The sequence below is a fragment of the Onychomys torridus genome, chromosome 4 (genome assembly GCF_903995425.1).
Source record: "Onychomys torridus chromosome 4, mOncTor1.1, whole genome shotgun sequence".
Taxonomy (NCBI): Eukaryota; Metazoa; Chordata; class Mammalia; order Rodentia; family Cricetidae; genus Onychomys; species Onychomys torridus.
Genome location: NC_050446.1, coordinates 118247435 through 118274771, shown reverse-complemented (window position 1 = coordinate 118274771; position 27337 = coordinate 118247435). Strand labels below are relative to the sequence as shown.

General features: G+C 48.4%; 1 protein-coding gene across 1 annotated transcript in view; it reads right to left on the bottom strand.

Annotated features, from left to right (window-relative positions):
- Jph2 (junctophilin 2) overlaps positions 1-27337 on the bottom strand; it is a 60972-nt gene that overhangs the window by 10692 nt on the left and 22943 nt on the right. The window lies entirely within an intron of this gene.

Below are 27337 nucleotides of genomic sequence, written 5' to 3'. Positions count from 1 at the left end.
CAGTACCCACGTTAAAAACTAGGCTCAGTGGTATATATCTGTAACCCAGAACTGGAAGGGCAGAGTCAAATGGTGCTATGGAGCTCACTGGCCGGCCACTCTAGCCAAATTGGTGAGTCCCAAGTTCAGTGAGAGGCCCTTCCTCAAAAAATAAAAAATAAGCCGGCCGGTGGTGATCCCAGCACTCGGGAGGCAGAGGCAGGTGGATCTCTGAGTTCAAGGCCAGCCTGGGCTACCAAGTGAGTTCCAGGAAAGGGGCAAAGCTACACAGGGAAACCCTGTCTCGAAAAACCAAAATAATAATAATAATAATAATAATAATAATAATAATAATAATAATAACAAACTAGAGTGGATTTCCCCCTTCCACCTTTCCCAGGTTCCGGGGATGAACCCGGCCCCGGCTTCACCACAAGCACCTTTACTGTCGGAGCCTTCTAGGCAGCGTTTACTCTCTTTATGGCACTCTCTGAAGCACAAAGGCCCTAAGCCGAAACGAGGTTCAGTCACCTTTTTCTTTTGCTACCTGGACTTTAGGCATCATTTCTAAAAAGGTGTTCACCTAAACCAAGGTCACAAAGATTTCCGCCTATGTTTTCTCCTATATGTTTTACAGTCTTCACTTTCCTACTTAGGGATGTGAGGGTTGCTTCTAATAAGAAAAAAAAATGACAGAGCGATTAAGGGTTCACCACTTCTAAGATAGATCCTGCCACCATTTTGCAGGTGAGAAAACTGAGGAGGAGAGAAGTCAGTCACTTACCCGTTGATTATATAAGTGAAAGCTGAGCCATACATGGCCCCTGCTCTGGAGAGAGGAAGAGTCTGGGGGAGAGATAAGACAGAGTGAAAGTCTTCAGAGGGAGTGAATGGAAGGCTGTTGGGAGGAGAAAGCCCACTGGTCAGGTTACGCGGCCAGAGCTGGTATTTTATTATTGCTATCTTATAATATGTAAACACATATATAAGTTTATTTTCTTAGTTCCACATTCTATATTTTAAAGGTATATTTTATAAATATTATGCCACAAAACAATACTAATTCTCTGTAGAAAAATATTGGGAAGCAAGTAGTTTTATAAAGGAAAAATTGCCACTCATATTTTAGTGTTTGGAAGTATTAGGAGCGTAGGTGTAAGAATTAGTGGCTTAAAGTTCCTGTGCCTTGATTTTTTTTTTCATCTGTAAAATGGTGATATAACAGCCCTAGAGTCATAGCATGGAGCTGCTGAATTATACAGCAATAAACAGAAACTTCTTGGCATGGGCAGGCCCTGGTATGATGATCAATAGCAGTTATCAGCTTGATGAGATCCAGGACATGTAGGAGACAAACCTCTGAGCACACTTGTGGGCAATTATCTCGACTAAGTTGATGGAGGCGGGAAAGCCTGCCCACTATAGGTGGCACCATTCCTTGGGCATTGGTTCCAGCCCACATAAAAAGGAGGATGTGAGCTGAGCACAAGCATACATCATTCTCTGTCTCCTGACTATGGATGTGGCATGGCCAGCCACTTCAAGCTCCTGCTGCCTGGCCTCCCAACCCCCTACCCCATGATGGACTGTACCCCCAAATTGAGAGCCAAAACAAACCTTTTTTCCTTCGATTTGCATTTATCAGAATATTGTATTACAGTAACTGGAAAAGTACCTAAGACACCAGTACAGAGCGGATCTCATGTAAGTGTTTGCAGCCTTTGAATGTGGATGTAATCCATTTAAAGTGAGCATCAGAGGTGGCACTGGGGGTGTGGGTTCCAAGTCTATGTGATACCTGACCCCTCAGGTCCTAGGCAGAACCTCCCCACTTCGAAGCTTATCCTAAATCCCCCGGGATGGAGGGGAGGGTGCCTCCAGATCGTGTTTTATGTGATGATAGTCTGCTTCCAAGAGGAACCTCCTGTACAGAATCTGCTCCAGAGATGGAGAGACAGTCCTTCCAACCTTAGACTAAGAGTTGGCTCGCTGGGTGTTAACTGCATCCCAGCCATTTGTCCTATTCAGGTGGCTGAAAAAAATAGTCCCAAAGATCCATCCTCTGATCACAGACACCTGTGAGTGTCCCCTTATATGGCAAACAGATAAATATGAGATAGGAGCTATGATGGGTTAGGTAGGTCCTACATGTAATCACAAGTACAATAAGGCACTCTAGGATGAACTTATAAGAGGGGAGGAGTTGATGTATGGGGACCAGAGATGTGCCCGGGGGATGCAGAATGGGCCATGAGCCAAGGGTCAGGGTGCTGACCACTTGAAGCTGGAAGACAACAACTGGGCTTTCCTTCCAGAGCACACAGTAGGAACCAGCCCTGCTAACACTCAGCTTCAGCCCAGAGCACACAGTAGGAACCACCCTGCTAACACTGGATTTCAGCCCAGAGCACACAGTAGGAACCACCCTGCTAACACTGGGCTTCAGCCCAGAGCACACAGTAGGAACCACCCTGCTAACACTGGACTTCAGCCCAGAGCACACAGTAGGAACCACCCTGCTAACACTGGATTTCAGCCCAGAGCACACAGTAGGAACCACCCTGCTAACACTGGGCTTCAGCCCAGAGCACACAGTAGGAACCACCCTGCTAACACTGGACTTCAGCCCAGAGCACACAGTAGGAACCAGCCCTGCTAACACTGGACTTCAGCCCAGAGCACACAGTAGGAACCACCCTGCTAACACTGGGCTTCAGCCCAGAGCACACAGTAGGAACCACCCTGCTAACACTCAGCTTCAGCCCAGAGCACACAGTAGGAACCACCCTGCTAACACTCAGCTTCAGCCCAGAGCACACAGTAGGAACCACCCTGCTAACACTGGGCTTCAGCCCAGAGCACACAGTAGGAACCACCCTGCTAACACTCAGCTTCAGCCCAGAGCACACAGTAGGAACCAGCCTGCTAACACTGGGCTTCAGCCCAGAGCACACAGTAGGAACCACCCTGCTAACACTCAGCTTCAGCCCAGAGCACACAGTAGGAACCAGCCTGCTAACACTGGGCTTCAGCCCAGAGCACACAGTAGGAACCACCCTGCTAACACTGGACTTCAGCCCAGAGCACACAGTAGGAACCAGCCTGCTAACACTCAGCTTCAGCCCAGAGCACACAGTAGGAACCAGCCTGCTAACACTCAGCTTCAGCCCAGCCCCAGAACTCAAGGAAAGAATCTTTAGTGCCAAGTTTGCTGTCATTGGTTGTAGCGGCAACAGGAAGCTATGACTCCTGTGGTCACATTCATTTTTTGAGACACCTCAGCTCGCTGGAGAAGAAATGCTGGCACAGAAAATCATTCACCTAAAGCTCAGAGCTAGAGAGGATCAGAGTTGAGCGGAACTGAGCCCAGAATCCTAGCACCAAAGCCTTCAAGTGGGTTGTCCGTTGCCAATACTTCACCTCCTGTCACAATCCACAACAGCCAGCAACTGAAAATGGCCTTCAGCCAATCTCTCCCTTCAGGAGCATTGTGAGGACCCTATATCCCTGCAGCCTGTCTGAGGAGCCCCAGAACTGGTGGTCACCAGCAGGGTCCCTCACTTCCCTGAGGAGGCTGATCTAGTTCCTGGCAGACTGTGAGACTGGGGTTGAGCCGCACTTGGGCAACCGGAGAAGCCACAGAAGGGGATCATGGGCCTGTAGGCCCTCCAGAGCTTACAGTGCAAAGCACAGAGGTCTTCAGAGTCACTCAGGGAACTTCCAAAGCAATTCATTCATGGGCTAAGGTATAGTAGCAGGACGCTCGCCCAGCACGTGCCAAGCCTCAGGTTCCAGCACAAGCAGAAAATGGAAAAACAAAACAAACAAAACAGTGTACTTATTTTGTTTTGTTTTTTTTGAGGCAGGGTCTCTCTATGTAGTCCTGGCTGTCCTGTAACTTACTATGTAGATCAAGCTGACCTTGAACACTCAGAGGTCCTCCTGCCTCTGCTTCTTGAGTGACTCACCACATTTGGCCCACACTACAAAAAAAATTTTTTTTCTTTCCAAGACAGGGTTTCTCTGTGTAACAGTCCTGGCTGTCCTGGAACTTGCTTTGCAGACTAGGCTGGCCTTGAACTCACTGAGCTCCACCTTCCTCTGCCTCCTGAGTGCTGAGATTGAAGGGGTGCGCTACCTTCACACTTCCAATTTTTAAATGACCTTTTATAAATGCCTGGAAGAGTAACCCTTGAAGCAGCAGCATCGATGTATTTGTTTTGAAATCTGTCTTCCTAGTGTGTGCATACCTACACTGGTTTGCTAACAGGGCTATGAACGCAAAGACTCAACCGAGCCATCAAGGTTAAGATCCTGGACTCCAGCTATGATCACGTGATCTGGATTTGAATCCCAGGTGCCCACCCTTCCCAGCTGTGTGAGCTACACCAGTCGCTTAAAATTCTCTACATTCCTCTTCTGAAAAATGGGCAGAGTTCTCAGATGGCTCCTAAAAAGTCACACCCTGGTGTAATCTCCTCCCTTTGAATGTGTGCTAAATCTAGTGACCTGCTCTAACAAAGTGATGGACGCCCCTTGGATATAAATTTATAAAAGACTGTCACTCCTCTCTGGCTTGCAATCTTCACTAACAGGTGGGTAGGCTGGGCAGCCAGCCCCCACACACCAACAGGAAAGGGGCAAGCCTGGAATTCCATTGTGACTCCCACCAAAATCAGATGGAAGGGGTAGGGCCATAGCTCAGAGGACCAGTGCTTACTTCACACGTGCAGCACATGAGTAGGAGCGCCCCCTCAGGCTTACAGCTGCCACAAAAGGCCTCCCACAAATGGTGGCTGCTGGTTTTTGCTGACAAGGTGCTTTGTCTCTCCAAGGGTTGAACTTGCCACCCTTGGCTGTCTGAGTCTGTTGGGATCGTCCACCCCAGAGCTTGCTGACTTAGCTCTGATTGTGCTCAGCCTGCCCCACCCACCTGGAGAGAGTGAGTCGTCCGGCCATGGCATCCCGCAGACCCAAGTTAGCAGACATCTGCCTAAATAAGGACAAGGCACCCAGGAGCATTCTCCCTCAGGAATGTGACAGCTGATCCCTCCCGCTCGGCACCGGCCCCCGCCTCCGGCCCCTCCCCAGGTGGAGCTCAGCTGTGGCATTCCAGCTTTCTCCAGAGTGCAGCCCCCAGTGGCACCAACACCTCCCCCAAGCCCCACCCCAGAGTGAATGGAAACGATAAGGACTCTGGGAGGAATTCCAAGCAGCTCCCATTTGCTCCTGGGACCTGGCAGCTCATATCCCCAGCACCTCCCCTGAGACCCCGCAGGAAGAAGCCCCCTGAGGGATCCCTCCCACCCACCCACAAGCAGAAATCACACTCCTGGTTCCAAAGGCTGTTCCAGTGACTAAACAGTGCAGGCCATGCCAGGCACCAGGCTTGAGAAGAGATGTCCACCATCACTGCCTCACAGAACCAGTCAACAGCTGTAATAATGAAGTGTGTCCTTGTATCCTGGGATGTGGGAAAGCCTACATCCACTATGAGCACACTGTCAGGGGATCAAGGAACCTATCCCAGAGGTTCCTGCTGAGGGAGGGTTTGAACCACAGGGCCTCTGGTACCACGTGGCCTGGGTACAGCCTCTCCCCCCCTTTTTTTAAACTTTCTTTTAATTACAGTTGTTTACTAATTGATTGGCTTTCTTTTTCTTGTGTGTGTGTGTGTGTGTGTGTGTGTGTGTGTGTGTGTGTGTGTGTGTGTGATATAAAAGCCTCATTTTAAGGAAAACCCCTTCTCTCTCTCTCTCTCTCTCTCTCTCTCTCTCTCTCTTCCCTTGAGGTGAGCACACCTCTGCTTTCTCTCCCTTCTCTTTCTTCCCTGTGTCCCTCTTTCCTATCTTTCTCTTCATCTTTCTGTTATAATAATCTTATTTCCTCTCAGATGCAGTGTCTGGGTTGTGAATGTCCACCTGCCACCACTACTGCCATGCCCGCATGGCATGTCTGGCCTGCCACCGCATTCACTGCAGCATGCCAGCATGTTTTCCCTGCACATGCAGGATACCCTCGGGGTCCCCCATACAATATGTCATAACATTTGTTATCTGGGAAACCAAAGACTTTATAATTCTTTCTTTTTTGTTTTTTTTTGTTTGTTTGTTTGTTTTTTTGTTTTGTTTTGTTTTGTTTTTCAAGACAGGGTTTCTCTGTGTAGCTTTGTGCCTTTCCTGGAACTCACTCTGTAAACCAGGCTGGCCTCGAACTCACAGAGATCCACCTGCCTCTGCCTCCTGAGTGGCATGTGCCACCACCGCTGGGCTGACTTTATAATTCTAAGCAGCTGTAAGTGTGTACACCTGGAGACAACCAGGACTGCCTCAGGCCTAGGGACTACACCATACCAGAAAGCCTACTAAGGCCAGAGATTACCCTGTCTCTCTCACAGGGTGATGCACACAGTAGGTCTACAGTTACATCAGTAAGCATTATACCCAACACATAATAGGTGTGCATGGGTTGAGGTTTTGCTTGCTGTAACAGATTTGACTCTCAGGTTTCCTAGGAAGAACAACCCACACAATGAAGGCATTTAAAACCAATAACATTAAGAAACTTGATACAGTAGTTTAGAAACATTTGCTGAGCCCTTCAAGAGGTTATGGGCCTAGGCCTGGAGTGGTTGAAAGAAGGAGCAAGAGGTATCCTAATGGGAAAAGACAAAGAAACAACAGGCTCCATTTCTGATGACCGACCATGGCTGGTTAAATAATGAGGAAGGGTGTGGAGGGTCTGAGATGTTATCAGCCAGCTGTGGGGCCTTGGCTAGGGGTAGGGATATATTCTTAGGAACAAGTCAGAAGAGAGTGAGCACTCAGGGGAAGGGGGAAAACAAACCAAACAAGATCTGAGGGGTGGACTAGGACACGGCATGCTGGGTCCATGGGGGACAATGGCTAAGGACATAGGTCTGGGGCCCAAAGCGAATCCTTGCTCCACCCCAGTCGCTGAATTTGACTGGATTTGTGATTCTGCTTCCCACAGCAGGAAGCTGGATTGCCCCAAACCCAACAAGACAAACTCTCTAAGAGTTTGCTCAATGGCTGGGGAGATAGCTCCCTCAGCAAAGGGCTTGCCTCAGAGGCCTGGCAAATCCCCAGCACCCATGGAAAAATGCCAGGCATAGTAGTTCATCAAGTTCATCAAATGGCTGAGGAAGGTGAGCAGTTCACCAACCAGCCTCCACTTCTTCCTGGGCACACATCTAGATGGTCTTCCAGCATCCCTTACAGGCCCTGTGACTATCTCTGGCTAATAGAATGTGAGAGGAGATAATTTAGCTTCTTCCTGGCCTAGCCAATAAAATCCTTCCATGGGTATCCTGGAGTGTGTGGAGTGTGTTTTCTCTTTTTACCAGCAGAAGAGAATGTGACTTTAGAAGCCATATGTAGAAGACAGCAGAGACACAAGGTAGATGGATCCTGGTCCCTGAATTGTCAAATGGAAGAAGGGCTCTTCATGAGACAGAAAAAACTTGTGCTGATTTGTTGGACATTTGGGCTTGTTTCTTGTCTAGCACAAGCAAGGAGGTGTAAAAAAACGAGGACTGAGTGGTCCTGCATCCCTCCCATCCACTCTGGAGACTCTAGTTCTGGTGTTCAGAGCAGGCCTTGGCCATGGGATGAACTGCCCAAGGGACAGAGTGAGAGAACAGCTGCTGTCTTCAGTTGAGATTCTAGTGGACATCATTTGCCTGACTATCTGTCCTTCATAACAATGTCGAAGACCCGCTAAGAACTGGTGACTGTGTGCCTGCTGTATGCTGGGGCTCCTCTTGTCCAAAGCCCCCAAAAGTCTAGTTCCCGGAGGACAGGCCCTTGTAAATCTAACGCTTATAGGACAGGCCCCTTATGAAGACTGATACCCACCCCCTCCTCACTCTGGTCCTTAGAGAGAAAGAGGACCAGGAGAAATCTGTTAGCCAGTGTTTCATGTGTGTGTGTGTGTGTGTGTGTGTGTGTGTGTGTGTGTGTGTGTGTGTGGTGGGGTATGTGTGCATGTGCAAGTCAGTGCGTGTGTCCTCGCGTGGACATAGGTAGTGCAGGGGAGGACATCCGGTGTCCTCTGTCACTCTCCAGCTTCTTTCCATCCAATAGAGTCCCTTGCTGAGCCTGGAGCTAGGCTGACACTCATGGAGCCCCAGAGGGCCTGCTGTTTCCTCTTCCCTCACAGTGCTAGGTTCCAGTTACCCACGCAGCCGTGTCCAGTGCTGGGGATTCCAACCCAGGCCCTCATGCTTGTGTGGCAAGAGCATTCACCCACTGAACATTTCTCAAGCTCCTCAGGATACTCCTGGTGGGGCCAAGAATGATTGATAAGTTCAAGGCCATTCATTAAGCAGAATTTCTAAAATTCCATTTCTTTCTTTCTGATTGTTTATTTTTGAAAACAGAGTCCTGTGTAGCCCAGGCTGGCCTTAACTTGACTGTGCCCTGCCTGCACTCCCGGTACTCAGGCTTCCACATCTCAAGTGCTGGGATTATCCGGATCTGCCATCAGGCTTGGCTTAAAAATCAGTGGAGCCTGTCATGGCACCTCACTAATCCCAACACTGCAGATGCTGAGACAAGATCATTACAAATTCAAGGCCAGCCTGAACTATATATTGAGTTCCAAGCCAGCCTGGTCTACAAAGTGAGACTATGTCTCAAAAACCAAAAGTAAAAAGAAATACAATTTCAATCATCCTAATCATATCAGTAAGAAGTCTCTTTTGGTGCTTTTATTCTCTCTCTCTCTCTCTCTCTCTCTCTCTCTCTCTCTCTCCTGTCTGTCTTGTTATTGGGGATACAGCCTTCCCATTAATTCTGTGGGTGCTCCTCAGCAAGTTTTCTTTCCAAAAGCCCCCAGAGCCCACACTCTACCTCTGAGCTACATCCCTAACTTCCAAGGAATGGAAAAGGCCGCAGCCAACCCCCTGAAGCGGGAGCTTTGACTAAGCCAGTGAAGGGTGGCTTTGTGGTATCTTGCCTTATTGTATTTTTTTCCTTTTAGCTAACTTCTTTAATCTGCTACTAGATTTCTACTTATAGTTTGATAAAGTTCTTTTTATCACAACTAATTTGTGTTTAAGAAATTCAAAATAGCCGGGCAGCAGTGGTGCATGCCTTTAATCTCAGCACTCAGGAGGCAGAGCCAAGCAGATCTCTGTGAGTTCAAGGTCAGCCTGGTCTACAGAGCGAGATCCAGGGCAGACATCAAAACTACACAGAGAAACCTTTTCTCAAAAAAGAAATTCAAAATACTTTTAAATAGTAAAGAACAACCCATCCAGATGGTAGGTGGATACAACATCATTTGGGAAGGTACCTTGGTAGCCAGCCTCTGGAAACCTTGCCTTAGCTTGTTGTCACAGGGATGGTCCCTTGGAGTCTATCTGGGCTGAAGTCATGTTCCAGGGAAACCAAGGTAACAGTGGCTGAGCAAGGCTGGGATGTGGCAAAAGCCAAGCAAGGGACTCTGAGAAACAGAATCCCAACAAGAGTCACAAAGCCACCCAAAGTCCACATGCAAACAATGGTAGAGGCCTCCCACTGGAACATGACTCGGAATGAAGATAAAATGGGACCACCCCTACAGAGAGCCTGCATCCAGCAACTGTGCTTAGAAGAGATTTATTCTAGACATTTACCGGTCTATGGGAGAAGTGATGTGTCCACTGCATGACGTGACTCAGCAAAGCAAGACTCAACATATTTAACAGATGCCTGAGAAATAATGAATTACATGAGAGTTTAAGATAACCTGGGAGCCTTTATTCATAGAAACACAAACATGTCTCTAATATGTGCCGTGCAAAGAAGAAACATCCCCAAGTTTAAAACAGTACATATAATATGCACCTTTTGTGTAAGAAAGAAAAATTATGGGGCTGGAGAAATGGCTCAGATCTTCCAGGGTCCAGGAATTCGGTTCCCAGCACCCACATCAGGAGGCTCACAACTGCTTGTAAACATCTGTCTGCAAGGCTAGGTCCAGGGGTTCAGAAGCCATCTATAGGCTTGAGTTCCTCTTCTGGGCCCCTACATACGTGAAGGACACACACACATACACATAAATAAAAAACAGCAAAGAAGAAAGTAGGTCTATAACTAAACATGTGCTTACAGCTGGTTGAACAAGGTGAACGAGCTCCGTGTTCCACCTTCATCCTTGCAGACAGGAACCCGGGAGAATATAAACAACAGCAGAGGTAGGGCAGGGAGAGGTAGACGATGTTTGGAACCAAATGAATCAATCTCTCTCTCTCTCTCTCTCTCTCTCTCTCTCACACACACACACACACACACACACACACACACACACACACAGCCTCACTTGTACTAGGGAAGTACTCTACTATTGAGCTATAGCCCCAGTTCTATGAGTTTTGGGGTTTCTTGGGGGGAGCTGGTAGTTTTTTGTTTTTGTTTGGGGGGTTGTCTTCTTTTTTGTTGTTTTATTTTTTTGTTTTTGGTTTTTTGAGACAAGGTTTCTCTGGGTAGCCCTGGCTGTCCTGTAACTTGCTTTTCAAGCCAGCCTCAAACACACAGAAATCGCCTGCCTCTGCCTCCCAAGTACTGGGACTAAAGGTGTGCACCACTACCGCCCATGTCTATGGGGTTTTTTTTTGGGGGGGGGGGGGCTTTGGTTTTGTTTTTAATAAAGGAGGAAATCCTGAGGGCCACTTAGTGTGTCTTCCTGTAAGATACACATCTCTACCTGCTCTAACTACTCTTCAAAGGAGAACTGAACTAGGGTAGAGACATCAAGTGAGCCTCTAACAAATTCTTCTCCAGGTGACCCACTCTGTGGCATCTGCTCTCCCCCGAGGGATCAGAGTCCCCTGCACCCTGCTCACCCCTGACCAGACTCATGCAGGGCCACAGCAAGCCCTGTGGGGTTACAAGTCACAGTTTAGACACTGGGCTGCCATGACCTTGTGCTAATCCCCTTCCCAGACAGGAATTCGTGAAGCCTGATTGATGGGGGGGGGGGGGGGGGGGGCGCTTTAGCAGTTAGGCAACAAGCCAGTGTGAGGGATATGGTTTGCCCATGGGTGGCTTTGGAGATGGGGTCCCATGCAGCCCCTCCTATCTGTGGTCCCACAGCACACCCTCCTCAAGGAAGCAGGAGACAGGTTCTCCCAGAGGTGACTGTTGGGAATGTGGGACTCTGAGGTTTGCACAGAGAGCTTGTCCTGTTCTAGACTCTCTGACGCTGCAGTCAGTACCATCAGGAGGGAGATAAGGGTTATAAAAATAAAAACGACAGTTGCTGCTGTCTGTGTGCCAGGCATGGTAGACAGCACTTCATAAACACTTGCACAGCTTATCTCGATGTACCCTTACAGGACCCTAGGCACTAGATCACTCTCTCCTGCCTTCCACAGTTGGGGACACCAAGGCTCAGGAAAAGAGCTCGCCTAGGGAGGGAGTGTTAGCCAAGCCCAAAGCCTGCGCTCCTGAGCATAAACGCTGTGCCTCTACCCATAGGTGGGGAATGTAAGGGAATTTGAAGCCGGGGACATTGGGAAGGCACAGAAGACAGATGAGTGCAGCAGACTGGAGACAAAAGACCTCAGGTTACGTCTAGGTCTCTGCAGGAGTGTTGAGGCAGATATTAGTGGCTCATCCAGGCTCCTTTTCTTCCCCACAAGCAGAAGCTGTTATACTCAGGGAAGTGTTGCATCTACCTGAAAAACAACTTTGCATCCAGCTTTAAAAAAACAAAAAAACAACAACAACAAAAAAAAACACAGGCTCCTGGGTTGGGGCAACCCCAAGGTTGGGGGTGCTCTCTTTACCCAAGAACAGAAGCTGTGGCATCTGACCTTTGCCCTTCCTCTCTTCTCAACAACAAGGGTGCCATCTTTCAGTATGAAGCTAAAGCTACTCTCTAAGGACAGCAGGAAAGAAGGATGATGAAATGGGTCCCTGAGGATGTACTGGAGGGGCCACAAGGGCCCTGGGAAGGCACTACCCACCAGCCGCCTCCAGGGCCCACCTGGCTGATCCAAGTCTCAGGGGCAGAACCAAGACCTTTAGGTAGAAGCCACCGGAGCTCAGAAAACCTAGGCTAGCCGGTCTGGGGCCAAGGGGCCCAAAGTTGGTCTCAGCCACCTCCAGCAGTGCTGAGCTCCCGTGCCTGCAGAGGCAGAGGCAGCGAGTGAACAGCCACTTGGCAGGGTTGGCAGGAAAGACATTCTGATTTTGGCTGGGGCTGCACTTAATGGCCTTGCACGCTTCAGTCACACACACCTTTGGAGGTGAGGAAAGGACCCTGTGGTGTGTGCCCAGTTCTGCACGGCATCCAGTGATGGCCTACAGTGACCTGTAAGGCCACACAAAAGCACTGCCCAACAAAATTTGCAGCAGTTAGAATGCTTTGTACCTGTGCTGTCCAAAGTAGCAGCTATCAAGCACTTGAAATGCGGCTACTACAGCTAGGGAGTGGAACTTTTAATCAATTTAATTAAAATAGCTACATGTGAGGGCTAAAGAGATGGGTGGCTTAATTGGTAAAATGCTTGCCTAGCAAGCGTGAGGACCTGACTTCAACCCTCAAAAGCTACGTAAACAAGCCAGGTGTGGTGCAAATGCCCGTGATTCCAGCAATGGGTAAGCAGAGCCAGGTGGATCCTGGGGCTCAGGGGTCTGCCAGCCTAGCCTATGCAGCAAGCTTCAAACCAACAAATGACTATTTCAAAAAAAGAAGGTGGACGGTGCCTGAGGAACTAGACCCAAGGTGACTTCTGGCTTCCACATGCACACCCCCACACACATGGGCACCCACATGAACATGCATTTGCTTGTACACACACACACACACACACACACACACACACACACACATACATACACACACACTCACTCACTCACTACATGTGGCCAGGGGACAAGGCCACCATCTCTTTCCACCCACACCCCCAACTCTCTCTGGCCTCTGCTTCTGCTAGTCCAGCCTTTCACTGCAGCCACACAGTGTCTCCCTGCCTGCCTCATTTCCAAGAGCGCACTCTGTTCCAGCCACACACCGTAACACATCGATGACATCACTTTGCCCTTCCCTCTGCACACAGCCTGCTCTTCCTAGACTGTCGCTGACTGACTCACTCGGTCTGATGTCTCTACTTAGCGGCTTTCTCAGTGAGGGCCTCCCTGGTCACTACATTTCTGTAACGAAGAAGGACGTCTTAGATCTTCAGGCTTTCATCCCCAAGCCTGGCACACAGTGCCATAAACATGCACTGAATGTGTCTGATGTCTTAAGTGGGTGCACAGAGAGCGCCTCTGCCCTGGAGGACTTTTCCATCACTTGATGCTTGAGGACTGCATAGTCAACCCGCTCTTTGAGGCTTCTGCATGCTCTGGGTGCTATGCCAGGAGCCAGTGTGCACAGCACAGTGAGTTCAGATGGGACAGGAGCTCAGGACCTCCCCGGAGCTAAGTGAGATGGATGGACAGGCTGTTAGTAAGGTATACTGTGGGGGGAAGGCATTTCAGGCAAACGGAAGCACACATGTGAAGAACCGCAGTCAGGAGAGAAGGCCATCCTTGGAGGAACCGTGGTTGAACACAAGTGATGGGACATTAGTGTGAGATGGGGCTGATGGGGTGACCTGGAGCCACAAAGGATGGCTGTGGAAATTCTAGAACTCAATGCTTTCTCCTAAAGTGACCTCTCTGGTATCCACATAGTGTCTCCTCTAATTAGTCCGAATGTCACCCACAGCAGTGAAGGACGGGGTCTATCTGAGGTCAGACTCACCAGGTACTGTCACTGTCTCCTGAGCTCAGCTGCCCACTGTCCACCCAGAGCTTGCCTGAATGCAGTAGATGCTGTAGGTGGTCCTGTCACACACACCCAAGTCCAAACCCAAATCAGAAGTGGGGTGATTTCTAATCCATGGAAGACTTAGTAAGTGAGGGATGGAGAATCGGGGTCCACCGGTCAAGAGGAGAATCCTGGGGGTTCTGGTGTTTCGGTCAAGTCTAGCACCTTAGGTCGCAGCAATGACGCAGTCACACAGCTTGGGCTGGCTGGTCCCTCTTCCCTATCTCTCTCCCCCCACTCCCTCTCATCCCCTCCCTCAAATTATCTCCCCAATAAACGACATGCACCAAACCCTTGCCTCAGGCTCTGCCTTTTACAGCACACAGATTAAGGCCCCGTGAATGTCGTGCTCACTGGAGTGGGCAGGCTGATACTGGCAAGGACTTGCTCTGGCTGCACCCAGCAGCAAGAGTTGTGAAGAGCCAAAAGGGACCTTTAGGGGACAGGGGTTGACAATGGTGGTAACAGAAAGAATGGGCTAGGGTGGGCTTGGCACGCCAGGGCGCTGCTGAGGCCTGGCTGGGAGAGCCAGTCTTGCCCCATGCCAGCCCTCTATCCCAGCCTGGCCCTGGAGACCTGTTGCAAAGACTATTTTTAGAGAGCTGGGTGTTTGCTTGAAGGATTTGAGGCCTGGCTTTATTTTTAACTTCTTTCCTGTGGCAGGGCATGACTGCTCCGAACTAAGGAAGGGAAGTGGAAGTTAGACCCACCTTTGGAAACCCAGGATGGTAAACGGCAAAATGACTTGTGGGGCCGAAGGAAGCCCGAAGTTGGAGCCGGCTGGTTTCATCTACTCCACTGCCTTGGGGTCAGAGAGGGAGGAGGGTGAGAAAACTGCTTTGGCCTCTACTCACTGAGCACCCACAGGGCTCCATGGCCACACTGAGAAACCCACAGCACCCCCACCTCGTGTCATCTTGCCATAACCACCGGAGCAGGGCTGGGATTGCCCCCATTCTACAGATGAAGCCGAGGAGGTTGAGGGGGCGGGATAGGAACCTGGTTCCTCCAGGTTCCTGGCTTACGCTGCCATCGGTTCCGCCAGACTGAAGCACAGCCAGGCAGTCAATATCTGCCCACAACTACAGGGTACTCCTGACACCTAAAAGCAAAGAGGCTGTCTCCTCTGAAGGGTGAGAGGGCTGAGATGGGGGAGTGAACTTGAGGCCTCAATGCGTGCTGTCTTGTGGGTTTCCACTACTTTCATCGTCTGTGGAAGACGTTTGACTAAGGTCTCCCCTTGAAAATGAAGTAGATGAAGGCTCTCGGCTTGCCGCCTGACTGTGGACTCCCCCACTATGATGGGTAGTGTCCTGGACTGGTCCCATGGCTGACTAGCCACTCCTCTCCTGACCTCTAGCTTATAGAGGACACAGCGGGGAAGGTTACAGAGAGGCCATGTAATCAGTACGTAGGACTGGGGCCAAGCCTCCAGACCCCGACTATGACCTTGAGTTCTCAGGCTCTCCTCCTAATTCCACACTCTGGCATCTGGCCCCTTCCAGTGCTGACCCCTAAATCCCTGGAACTCAGCTAAGGCGCCAGGGTCAGGCCAAGCACTGGCCTCCCCCGGAAGTGGGGATACCTGGACATGCACAGCAAAGGGTACTTTTCTCCTGAAGTTGTAGATTGCCAGCCTGTCCATTTACTGACTTCTCTAGTCAGGCTAAAAAAATAAGGTAGAGAGACCCTTTGGCTGTCTAGAAGGCCAGTTCACAGGGATGGGGGTAGGGAGGTAAAGCCCCTCTTTCCGCCACACAGGCCCCTGTCCTTTGTCCATTAGATCCATTTATGTGCCCAGAAGCCAACTGAAGCTTTGCAAGGCCATCTACCATCTGCTCACACCACACACCCTGCTGGGCCCCTCCCCCTCCCCAGGTCTCAGTTTCTCCATTATGAATCCAGCACACGGGGCTTCATTTCTCTGAAGACACCTTCAAACTGGATGTTTGCCTGGGTTCTCTGCTCGCCAAACTTGGAAGGTCTCCCTAACACACTCTCTGCCTTGAAGCCACAGCTGCCTCATGTATACCACGAGAGTCCCACCCTGACAACTCAGGAAATTCCATCCACCACAGTCTTCAGTCTCTCTGGGCAGCAGAGGGATTTCATCCATCTGGTGAGTCACAAAAGAAGGACTCGAGAAATGGCAAGACTCTGAGCTGGAAACTCTCTGCCATCTCAATCCATTTCTGGGGAGGTTAACACACTCGATGACAGAATCTTCTACCAGGAATGTCAGGAGACAAGTCACAGGGAAGACACCATGCAGCTGTCTGTGGGACTGTTGAAAGTGGTCCCAAGAGCATGACACATGTGGTCATGTCCTCAAATAATTGACAAAGAAGCAAAAGGCGAAATGCATGGTGTTGGCAATGAGGTTGGGCGGAGTGTCCATCTGGTGAGAGCCCCTTGGAGATGATGGGGGGGGGTCTGAGGGCAAGCACACACTGCTTAGCCCCAGAAAGTTCCCCTTCAGCCACATAACTCACCCCTGTGAGGTGTACAGGAGTGGTGTGGCCACTGGAGATGGTTCAGGAGTGTGTTTGTTTGTGTTAAGCTACTCCACGGTACTATGGACCTCACCAGAAGAGCTGGATGAGGTGGCTATCAAGACTCCTTGCAGAGACTTGGTCCACCATGGATTTCTTTTCTTTTTTAAGACAGAGTCTCACATAGCCAAGGCTGGCCTCCAACTCACTCTGTAGCTGAGGATGACTTTGAACTTCCTTATCCTCCTGCTCTGACTCCCAAATGCTGCGATTGTAGGCGTGTGCCACCATGCCTGGCATATGTGGTGCTGGGGACCAAACCGGGGGCTTCATGCATGATAGACAAGCACTCTATCAACTGAACTACTCCATAGCTCAGATCCAAAGATGCTAACTAAATGGAAATTCCTGAACCGACAGATTCATGTGCACATGTTTAACTAACTTCTGTTACAGTCTCGGATTATAAGTGCTCTGTTGTATCTCTAACGGTTATTGAAAAATCTCCTACAGAACTTAATTTAGAAATTAACCTTTACAGTGGATTATTACAGAGGAAAAATATCAGTGTATAAGGATTCAGTACTACGAATGCTTATTGTTATGTGTTAGAGCATCTCCCATGAATAAGTGGGACTTACATGGTTCCAATGAGCCCTAATGATGCTTGAATGTCTCTGAGAAGTTTCCTGGCTGGACCATTCCCTGAACCAGCTGCTGTGAGCAAGGAGAGGGGCCCTGCAGTGTTCACTACAGCCTCGCTTGTGGTCATGAAGACATTAAATGTTTTCAGGCACCATAAAGAGAGATCTGGTTAACTAAATCATGGTACCAGCAAATTATGGGGGGAGGGGTATTGTACAGCTCCTGAAAAGCACTCAGAACATTATGAAGGCATCTGTAGTTATGAAAAATAGAACCAAGCAAGAGCAGAGAGGCAAATGGTAGAATTTTCCCAAATGATCTCCTAACAGTGGTGCCTTCAGAAGCAGCTAGGGCAGGAGGGGGTTTATTTTATTTATTTTTTTATTATTATGCCCTTCCTTGAATTTTAATGAGTGTGCTGTAGAACAGTGTTTAAGATGGGAAGAGTGCTGGAGAGACACCCTCGTCAGTAAAGGGCCTGCGGTGTAGACAAAAGGACCTGAGTGGGCTTTGCAGCACCCACATAAAAGCCAGCCACGGTGGTACCCAGGGCAGGCAGATCCCCAGACCTCCCCCACTTGGATGTGAGCACTGAGGCTTAGTTGAAGATGTGTTGTGTGTCTCCCTGCTGCTTCAGCTGCTCTTCTCTCACACCTCCTTCAGGGCCTCTCCTCTCCTCTCCCCTCCACCCCTCCCCTCTTCTAGGACTAAGTTCTCTGATCTATCATGCAAAGAACTTGAGAAGATTTTGTTATGTGACTTCATGGGAAACAATACGAAGTGTATAGACCCACTTAGTAAGGCTTCATGCTGGAGAAGTGTCTCCTGAGTCTATTTGAGATAAAAGTTACCAGAAAGGTAGAAAGTAGAAGAAAAAACATACAGGAAACAAAAGTAGCATAAGAAATCCAGCTGACCCTGGCGTAGTGGTACACACCTTTAATCCCAGCACTGGGGAGGCAAAGACAGGTGGATCTCTGTGAGTTCGAGGCCAGCCTGGTCTACATAATGAGTTCCAGGACAGCCAGGGCTACATAGTGAGACCCTGTCTCAAGAAACAGAGTTTTGGATTAGACAATGTTTTCTCAGGCAGCAAAAGAAAAAAAAGGTCGACACAAAGTTAAAACCTGAGTGCTTTCGAAGGGTGCTGTCACTAAAGTGAGAACTCTGTACCAATTTTAAAAATCAATAAAAAAATAAAAACAAAGCAGAAATAGACGAGCCTAGTGGCACACACTGGTGACACCCAGAGACTGAAGTAGGAGGGTGTTACAAATTCAAGGCCACCCTGGGCAACTAGTGAGGTCTCATTACAAAATCAAATAAAGAAAGGGCTCAGGGTGTAGCTCAGTGGCAGAACATTTGCCTGGCATGGGCCACGCCCTGGGTTCAGTCCTCACTACAAGGACAGGGTCAGGGAACAATCCACAGAATGGAGGAAATACTTGCAAATTACAAAAATTGTGTCTGATAAAGGGCTTACATTCAGACTCTATAAAGACCCTTTACAGCTTAATTAAAAAGAAAAATACAGACAGGTGTGATGACACAAGTCTGTAATGGCAGCACCCTGGAGACTCAGGTGGGACTCAGGTTTACAAGTTCAAGGCCAGCCTGGGAGCTGTAGAGCAGGATCCTATCTCAAAAAGTCGGGGGTGGGGAGAGAACCCAGTTAAAAATGGAGAAATGACATTTCTTTTGAAGAAAATACACAAAGAGCCAACGAGCTCAAAATAGTTGACTAACATCCCCAGTCATCCCAGAAAAGCTAATCACAACCGTGCTGAGAAATATCATGTGAGCAAACCAGATACGAAATGCATCTGTTCAAACTAGAAAAGGGCCCACACAGAATCGAGGTTGAGCTATTAAGCACACCAACAGCATTGGAGTTATGTAGGCAATGCGCTTACATTTTCAATTTTCTCATGTTTACTTATTTGTTTTCTATGCATGTGTGCAGGGTGGGGGCATGTATGCTACAGAGTATGTGTGGAGGTCAGAGAACGACTTGAAGGAGTTGGCTCTCTCCTTCCATCATGTAGGTCTCAGGGATCCAACTCAAGTCATCAGGCTTGGGGACATGTACCTTTGTGTGCTGAGCCATCTCAACTGCCCAAATGCCATTGCTTTTCAGAGGTGCATTTTCAAGTATTTTGAGATGAATTATCTCATGACATGTAGATTGTAGACTATTTCAGAAAAACAAAAAAACTACATGTATAAAAGATGAAGCAACATGGCAGTGCCGCTAATGATTGGCAAGTCTAGTTAAAGAAGAAATGGTTCCTCAATACACTAGACTGTCTTATAATTTTTCACAATAAAAAAATCTAAACAGGTGAGCCAAGTGGTGGTGGCACACACCTTTAATCCCAGCACTCAGGAGGCAGAGGCAGGTGGATTTCTGTGTGTTTGAGGCCAGCCTGATCTACAGAATTAGTTCCAGGACAGGCTCCAAAGCTACACAGAGAAACCTTGTCTCGGAAAAAAAAAAAAAAAAAAGGATAAAAAGTCTAAATAGGAAAAATCTTATGTGAAAATACATACTTCCAGTTATTCTTGGGGGAAAAAAAAACAAGAACTAGGCTGGGTGTGGCTCAGTTGGTACAATGCTTGCCTAATGTGGTGTTTTGAAAGCAAGTGGCCCCCAAAGGGAGTAGGAAGTATGGCCTTGTTGGAGGAAGTGTGTCACTGTGGGGATGGGCACTGAGATCTCCTATGCTCAAGCTATACCCTGTAGAGACAGTTCACTTCCTGTTGCCTTCAGATCAAGATGTAGGACTCTCAGCTCCTTCTCCAGCATGATGTCTGCCTGCATGCCACCATGACCCACCATGAGGATAATAACTAAGCCTCTGAACTGTAAGTGAGCCACTCCAATTAAATGTTTTCCTTTATAAGAGCTGCCATGGTCACAGAGTCTCTTCACAGCAATAAAAACCCTTAAGATACCTGCTGAGCCATCTCACCAGCCCAAATGCCACTGATTTTTAGAAGTGTATTTTGAAGTACTTTGAGATGAATTATCTTGTGATACCTAAAGTATAGATTATTTCAGAAAAAAAGATACATGTATAAAAGGTGAAGCAACATGGTAATGTGGCTAACAATTGGCAAGTCTAGCTAGAGAAGAAATAGTTCTACACTATAGAAATTCACTACAGTAGATGATTTTATATGTTTTTTTTTCATAATAGAAAATCTAAAGAGGAAAGATTTTATGTCAAAATACAAACTTCTAGTTTCTCTTGAAAAAAAAAAAATCAAGAGCTGGGCTAGAGTGTAGCTCAGCTGGTGGGATGCCTGCCTAGCATGCACAAAGCCCTGGTACCAAATAAACTGGGCATGACAGCAGATACTTGTAGTTCCAGAAGGAGACAGGAGGATCAAATTTTCAAGATCATCCTCAGCTACATAATTTGAGGCCAGCCTGGGCTACATGAGACCTTGTCTCAGAAAAATAATCATAATCAAAATCTGCTAAATTTTCAATGAGCCTACAGACTGAGCTAGGCAATGTCAGACCTCATAAGGGGACTTTAAGAGGGCAGGTCCCTATGTCCTAGCCAGTCAGACACAAGCCTGTTACCTGTCAGTAAAACGTACGATGCATGCACACTGCTGCTGTCCCCCCTGTTTCTGGTATTCCACACCCATCCTAACCTGGCAGGCCTTGATCTCCAGCCCCTCAGGGACTCACCATTTCCTGCATTCTCATTCCTTGGGGTACACCTCAAGTCCCTCTCTGTACCTAGAATGATATTTGTCTTTTCATCTGAGAACTCCCAGCCAGATGTGACCACCTGCAGGGTCTCCTGTGCAGTGCTCCCCCTCACCACCCACCAGCAGCTGCTCCAGCCTTTGCTACCCAACACCCCACCTGCCCCCCCCCCCCCCCCCCCCCCCCCATCCCCCACCCCCACTCCAGCTCCTTGTCAGCTCCTTCCTTCTCTGGTCCAGCACCAATCACACCAAACCCCGGCTTCAGCTGTACACTGTGAATCCCTGGAGGATGCTGGCCTTGACAGTTCACTGTTGCCCATTGATGCAGCACAAACCCTGCTCGGAACAGAGGCTAATCAAATGCTGTGACAGGAAACCCATCAAGGTGACATCACACAAATAGGCGCATTCTCGCAGCAGGTCCTGTAAGCTTGGACTCCCAGTGTGACTGGGATGCTTAGTCTCAAAACCGGGCCGACTAATGCCACAACCCTGACTCCTAACACAGCGCACAGAAATCCAGTCTCTAACAACTGAAGCTAGCACCCAACATACGATCCCCCAGAAGGCCATTTGAGGAAGCGCTGGAGGCAGGGAGTGGGTCAAGAGACAGAACCGGTTCAGGGATATCACTCCACTATAAAGTCTGAGCTGTTGGGGACTTCCTCACGGGGCAGCCGAGAACTCTCCAGCTGTGTCCCTTGCCTGCACCTGGGGACACAGGAGAAAACTAGACAACAGCAGGGATGGGACGTGCCTGGAGCCCTGGGCAGTGCCCAGCAAACAGTCTCCACTGTGACCCTTGTAAAAGCTTCGAAGTGGAGGTCAGCCCTCAGTGAGAAAGGAGGGAAGTGGGAGCTGGAAGGAAGCCAGCAGCAGGCCGCAGGGTCCCTCCCTCAGCCGCTGCCATTAATTGGGGTGGGGTGGGTGTGACAACAAGAGAAGCTAAGCCATCTCCTAGCTTCTCCGTCACCCAGATCCACGACCTTAAAAGGAGTTACCGCAAGAGCTCTTGGCCACAAAACCCAAAGGCCTGGATCCCTGGGTGGCTGTGGGCATGACGTCATATTTTCTGTGCCTCAGTTTCCCCAGGTGGTCAGAGAACCAGCTAGGTTATCTAAGGGTCTGAATGGCTCTAAGACTCAGAGCAACACCACCCAATAAAAATGTAATGTAAACAAGCCACATACATAATTATGTTTTTTTTTTTCTAGGAACTACCTTTTAAAAAGTAAAAGGAAACAGGTAAAATTAATATCAAAAGTTTATTTTCCCCTAACACAGTATATATCTAAAATACGCCCATTTCAACATGTAACCGTATTATGTATATGCAAATGTGTGCATCATATACATGAGTGCACATGCGTGTGGACACCTTGGTCAATCTCAGATTTAGTCCCTCAGGAGCTGTCCACCATGGTTTTAGAAGTAAGGATCTCTCACTGGGATCTTAAGCTTAGCTGGCTGGCTGATCAGGAGAGCCCCAGGGATCAGTCTGTCTCTACCTCCCCAGTGCTGGGATTACAAGTTCATGCAAACATGGAGTGTGTGTGCATATGTGTGTGCGTCTGTATGTGTCTGTGTGTCTGTGTCTGTGCATATATGTGTGTATGTGTGTGTCTGTGTGTGCATTTTATATGTGTGTGTGTCTGTGTGTGCATGTTTTACATATGTGTGTCTATGTGTGTTTTATGTGTGTCTGTGTATTTTATGTGTGTTCTAGAGGAGCTCAAAGTCAGCTCTTCATGCGTGCACTGTGAGTACTCAATCAACTGAACTACATCCCCAGTCTTTTATAATATTAAGAGCTTTGCCTTCTTTTTGTAGTAAGTTTCTAGAATCCAGTGTACATTTCCCGCTCGTCAGTTGGGACTAAATACATCTCATGGCCCCCAGCCCACGTGACAGGAGGCTGGGACAATGAACATCAAGAGTCTAGAATCTTCTTCTGTCCATTGCTCATCTTAAAGGGGTGACATGTGTGGGTTCCCTTCCTTGGCCTGGGAGAGATGTCCTGATTATGGATGCTGAGCTGAGGGTATAACCAAGCCCAGAGCTAAGAGCTAGAGGCTACAGAGGACAGAAGCGCTGCCCTCCTGAGCCCCAGGAGGCTGCTGGTTGCAGGGGCTGCTTCCTGTCCTTCTGTCCAGCTTACTCACCAAAGCCCCAGGGAAGGGGGAGCCTTCAGGGAAGATGCTGCAATCCTGTGTTTCCTCCTAACCCAAAGACTCCCTTAATTGGAAATTCTGCTGGGCTTGAATTGGAGCCCGAGCCACTCCCATCAGGGTCTTGCCTGCCTCCAGCTCTTCCCAGAGCTTCCTGCACATGGCCAGCAGAGCTGTATGTAGGAGAGGCTAGGTACCAGTTTCTCATTCCTCTGCAGGGCCTGGGGACCTTCTTGGTGTCAGTGCCACACATTCAGATGCATGGGTGCTTGCAAGGACAAGGGCAGGGAAAGTCAGAGAGCAGACAGGGGTGTCTCTGTGCCCCACAGGGAGAGTTTAGGGGAAGCACTCCTCACCCAGCATCCATTGCTTTGTCTTTAAAACTGAACGTGTGGACTGACGGTGATCTCCACTGCTGCTGCTCTGCACCAATCAGTAGCTCATTTCCTCCTGCCCTCCTCTCTGCCCTATAAGGCATGAGGATCCCACAGTCAGAGTTGGGGAGCAACTTGGGCCAGGTCACACAGCTGGTATAAGAGGCATCATATCATCTCAAGGGCTTCTGAACCTGTTTGTATTCTGACCATGGGTGACCCAAGACAGCCCCGGGGCCCCGCTTGTCACAACCATTGGAAGGACTGAGAAATGACCGGAAATGGGGTGCATGATGTGAAATTTCCAAAAAATCAATTAAAAAATTATGTTAAAAATAATAAAGAAGCTAGGCAGTGGTGGTGCACGCCTTTAATCCCAGCACTCGGGAGGCAGAGGCAGGCGGGTCTTTGTGAGTTTGAGGCCAGCCTGGTCTACAGAGCAAGATCCAGGACAGGCTCCAAAACTACACGGAGAAACCTTGTCTTGAAAAACAAAATAATAATAATAATAATAATAATAATAATAATAAGAAGAAGAAGAAGAAGAAGAAGAAGAAGAAGAAGAAAGAGAGAGAAAGAAAGAAAGAAAGAAAGAAAGAAAGGAAGGAAGGAAGGAAGGAAGGAAGGAAGGAAGGAAGGAAGGAAGGAAGAGAAAGAATATGGGCATTTGTAGAAAAACTAGCAGAATTCAAATGAATTCTGGAGTTTAGTGGATGGTAATGTGCTGATGTTGTATGTCTGTGTGTGTTCATGCAGGTACACACATGTCTGCTGACACATGTACCCATGTGTGCATGTTTGTGGAAGTCAGCAGACATCAGATGTTTCTTCAGCCACCAGCTGCCTGGCTGGCCAACAAACCCCCAGAATGCACCTGTCTGTACCTCCCCACCAGTGAGATTGCAAGCCATCATATCTGGCTTGTTTGTTTGTGTTTGTGTTTTGTTTTGTTATGCTTCCCAGTTAAGCTCGAATGCATGTCCTTATGCCTCCCAAGTCAGCACTTTCCTGGCTGAGCTAACTCTGCACCTCTCATTTGATACATGTATTGTGAGCATCTAAGAAAGCAGCATTAGAGACTTGGGGAAGGATATGGGGGCCCTTTGTATCTCCTCACAACTTTCTTTTTTCTTTTCCTTTTTTTTTTTTTTTTTTTTTTTTTACCGGAGCTGAGGACCAAACCCAAGGCCTTCACGCTTGCTAGGCAAGCACTCTACCACTGAGCTAAATCCCCAACCCCAACAACTTTCATTTTTTAAGACTTATTTTATTTTTAATTATGGTGGGGCGTGGGTATGCGTATGTCTGCTGACTTGAAGAGAGGACATGAGATTCCCTGGGGCTGGAGTTACTGGAAGTTGTGTACTGCCTGATTTGGGTGCTGGGAATCAGACATGGGTGCTGGGAACTGAACTCTGGTCCCTAGCAAGAACAGTATTCACTTCCAACCACTGATCCACCTCTTCAGCCCCTCCTTACAACTTTTCTATAAGCCTACAATTATTCCAATGTAAAAGTTAGGTTTTCCAAAAGTGTGCCCTTTACTCCATAAAAGTGTTTACGGTTGGACAATAATGCAGTCACCTGCTCATAGGCCTGGTCTGCCTCAGTCCATTGGTGCCACTATATCAGAATACCTCAGACTGCACAGTTTGTAGCCACAGGAAGTTATTGCTCACCATCTGAAGACTGACCAGTCAAAGCAAGTTCAGTATTATATAAGGCCATTCTCTTCCATAATGGCAGCTTGCACACTCTAGCGTTTGAAGGACATAAAAGCTAGATTATGTGATGTCAGAGGCACATGAGGGGTGGAGAGCTCATTCAGTCAGTAAAGTGCTTGTCACATAAGCGTGAGGGTCTGAGTGTGAACTCCATAAAAAGCCAGGCATGGTGGTTCATGTTTACGATCCTAACACTAGGCAGGCAAAATCAGGAGGATCCCTGGGGTTCTCTAGACAACCGGAAAGCTCTGGGGCCTAGTGGGAAATCCTGTTTTAAAAGGCAAAGTGCACAATTTTAATCTCAGCACTTGTGAGGTAGAAGCGGGCAGATCTCAGTGAGTTCAAGGCCTGCCTGGTCTACAAAGTGAGTTCCAGGACAGTCAAGACTGATGCACAGAGAAATCCTGTCTTGAAAGACCAATAAAAATAAATAAATAGCAAGGTGGATGGATAGCTCCTGGGAAATGACACACAAGGTTGATCTTTGACTTGCACATGTCCTCTGTACACATGTTTATGTACATGCCACACATAGTGCGGGGTTGGGTCATAGTGCGGGGTTAGGGGAGCCAAACTCACCCTTTTCTAACAGCATTAGTCCCACTCATGACAGCAGAGCCCTCGTGACTCAACCACGTCTCAAAACTCCCACCCCTTGAGACTGTTGGTACAGCGATTACATTTCCCCACGAGCTCAGACCAGAGAGACATTATAACCTTAGCAGCCCTTAACCAAGAAGTCTTAAGAAAACCACCCTTAATTTCTTTCCTACTTTGCAGTACTAGCTGTTACACTCACAACAATCTGAAGTCTAAGGCTATGCAGGTTAGACAGAGCTTTGGAATCAGAAGGCTCGGATTCAAGACTTCTCCTGCTTGCTTTCTTCGTGGTGTTGACACTGTTATGGTTTGAAATGGGAATGTCCTCATAGGCCCATGTTTTAAAGATTTATTATTTATTATCCTATGTGTCTGTACATGCACCTGAGTATATATGTACACCACATTCATCCATGAGCCTGCAGAGTCAGATCCCCTGGAACTAGTGCTGGGAACCAACGCCAGGTCTTCTGCAAGAGCAGTGAACACTCTAAACGGCCAAGCCGTCTCTACAGCCCCACGCTCTTTAAATGCCTGGTCCCCCGCTGGTGGCACTAGAGTGAGGCCTAGCTGTTAAAAGGTCACTAGGTGCACTTCCTGTCTCACTCTCTGCTTCTAGGTCCATGCATGAACAGCCGATGCCTCTACCACACTCTTTGGTCACCATGAACTGAGTTGCTGTGGTATGCCTTCCTTTCCAACAGCAGACTGAAACCCTCAAAACTAGGTGAAAACAAACAAACAAAAAACACAAGTCTTCTCTGTCTCTGTCAGATAACAGCATCACCATGACATAAAAAGTAAGGAATATAGGTATATTGTATTCTTTGAGCTCAGTTTCACATCTGTCAAATAAATCTGCTGAATGCCAGTGACTATTGGCATTATTGTGGCTATATTTAGTGTTCAGCACTATAGTGTGTACTACAGATTCTGCATCAGGACCCAAGGACTTCCTTCCCCGACCCTAGCCACTTAGAGAACCACAGACTATCAGCCCCTTCTAAGAATTGACCTGGGCTGAAGGGAGCTGTCCAGCCCCCAGACCTTGCTCCTTTCTGGGGAGGAGTCTACATTCCTCAGAGAGGGTTTGGTCCAACTCCCTCATCCCAAATAGGAATAACATCCTTCTGCAGAGCACCCCACGTGGTTGATGGAAGCCTTTGTGGAGACTGCACTACTGCTCAGCCTCTCCGCCAGCCCCTTCCTGCTTCTTCCCTTCTCCAGGGTGTTGATCCTAAGAGTGCTCCCCATAAACATCCTCCTGCTCTCGGATCTCCATCTGAGAGTCTGCTTCTAGGGGACTCGCCAGGAGCACTTGGCTTGCACTGGCTTTCTCAACCCCCAGAACAGCCCTGTTTGTACAGAGAGGCACTGAGCTTTGAGAAGGAAACACAACTGGCCAAAGATGGACAACTAAGAAACGGTGACACCGTGTGGGGAAACATAAACCTTCTGGGCTAGAGACTAGACAAAGCTCCTTGCTACTCTGAGCTTCTTTTAGCTCATCTAAAGTAGTACAAGAAACCTTGTAAGGTGGCTAAAGGCATGGGAGGGGTCGATATTGATTAACACATACTGGAGGACAAGGTTAGAGCTCTGTCTGCTTTACAATGAGAAGACATCAGGGATAGAATGTAGATGATAGGGTGGGTGGTGAGCTGGTCAAAGGGCAAGCGGATGTGTAGGAGGCAGGCCGGATAGGTGAGCAGGGTTGAGTGAATGGAAGTGTGGCCAATGGTTGGATAGAAGTATGGTTAGCTGTGGGGCTGGCTATTTGGCTGGATGATGGAGGGGTCACTGAG